Source organism: Colobus angolensis, unplaced genomic scaffold, assembly GCF_000951035.1.
Source record: "Colobus angolensis palliatus isolate OR3802 unplaced genomic scaffold, Cang.pa_1.0 Scaffold24, whole genome shotgun sequence".
In the NCBI taxonomy this organism is placed as follows: Eukaryota; Metazoa; Chordata; class Mammalia; order Primates; family Cercopithecidae; genus Colobus; species Colobus angolensis.
In genome coordinates, this window is record NW_012115599.1 from 2476398 (window position 1) to 2478233 (window position 1836).

Below are 1836 nucleotides of genomic sequence, written 5' to 3' on the forward strand. Positions count from 1 at the left end.
CTACTCGGGAGGCTGAGGCAGGAGAATGGCATAAACCCGGGAGGCGGAGCTTGCAGTGAGCTGAGATCCGGCCACTGCACTCCAGCCTGGGCGGCAGAGCGAGACTCCGTCTCAAAAAAAAAAAAGAAATACAAATAGGAAATGGGAGAAAGCAAGAAAGAACTGAACCGCAATAAATTATCAAACACTGGAAAAAACAGGAGTCCATAAATACAGAGCAATAAATTAATCAATGGAAAGAAGGGAAGCTCTTACAGAGTGCTGAGTACCTACTAGTAAATGCAGAATAACAACTGAAGTAGAAAATCATTTTGCAACCATCATAGTAAAGAATGGTTCAGGTAAGAATCATGAGTGGGTATTACAGAGGTAAATTCTGATGAGTAGGACATTTGCATGGTCTTAAAATGTCTCTCCACAGATTAATTCCAGGGGGAGTGGGAGGAAACAAGCACTTTAACCAAAACATATGCTCACACATAGTATCATGCATGAAGGGCAAATGGAAATGGTGAATCTCCAGATCTGATATCCTGGGGACATAGCATTAGTTACGTGATTTTTCTGCCCAGGGACATATAATCTACATCTAATCAAGAGGAAACATCAGATAAATCCAAAATGAGAAATGTTCTATTAAAGAGAAAAGCAAAGCAGATTGTATTCTTCAAAAATGTCAACTTCACAAAAGATAAAGGCACACTGCGGAAATGTTCCAGATTAAAGATTAAAAAGACATAACAACAAAATGCAACATCTGATCTTAGTTTGGTCCTGTACTGGAAGGGGAAAAAAACTGCTATAAAAAACATTATTGGGTCAATTGACAAAAACCAGAATACAAACAGTAGATTGATTAATTTTATAGGCTATGCAGTGGCTCACGCATGTAATCTTACTACTTTGGGAGGCCGAGACAGGTGGAATGCTTAAGCTCAGGAGTTCAAGACCAGTCTGGGCAACATGGCGAAACCCCATCTCTACAAAAAACATAAAAAGTAGTCAGGCATGATGGTGCGCGCCTGAGCCAGTACTCCCAGCCACTTGTGGGGATCGCTTGAGACCAGAAGGCAGAGACCGCAGCGAGCCGAGATCACCCACTGGACTCCAGCCTGGGTGACAGAGCCAGACACTGACTCAAAAAAATTAAAAAAAGATTTTATAAATGTGAAATCTACTGAAGTTAGTAACTGTGATGACTATGAAAGAAAATATTTTTAGGAAATACACGCTAAAGTATTTAGGGATAAAGGACCACAATATATGCAACTTAACGTCAAATTTTAGGAAAAAAACATATATGGAGGAGACAGGGAACTCCCCCGTTACCTGGCACTTAAATTCATTCAAATATAGTGAATGACCCAATATTTCATGTCCAACATTGGGCTATATTATCTTATTGTATACAAAGTCAAAAAAAAACTATAAGCAATATGGCAACAGGCAGAAAACTTGCAGTATAATAAAGAGCATCAGCCTTAAACACATTTTTGGATTTGGCCCTTCTTGTCTACATCATGTTCACTTCCTAGCTATTGACTGTTAGTCAGCCTATTATGCAATCCGTAATAATCTAATCTTTGGGGAAATGTCCACTGATCTGAAGATACCCACCCTGCTAGGAGGGGTGCCAGTGAATGACTTCATGCAAAATTAGTTAACTCCCATTAAGTAAAATTTAACACTATTAATTCAGCTTTAGAGAGGTAGTACAGCATAGTGTTTAAGAACTTAGACCCTGCCGGGCGCGGTGGCTCAAGCCTGTAATCCCAGCACTTTGGGAGGCCGAGACGGGCGGATCACGAGGTCAGGAGATGGAGACCATCCTGGCTA

At 40.6% G+C, this 1836-nt stretch overlaps 1 protein-coding gene across 5 annotated transcripts in view; it reads right to left on the minus strand.

Moving 5' to 3' along the window:
- The window catches only part of ZNF638 (zinc finger protein 638), a 174277-nt gene that overhangs the window by 102563 nt on the left and 69878 nt on the right, over positions 1-1836 (minus strand). The gene's annotated exons all lie outside the window — the stretch shown is intronic.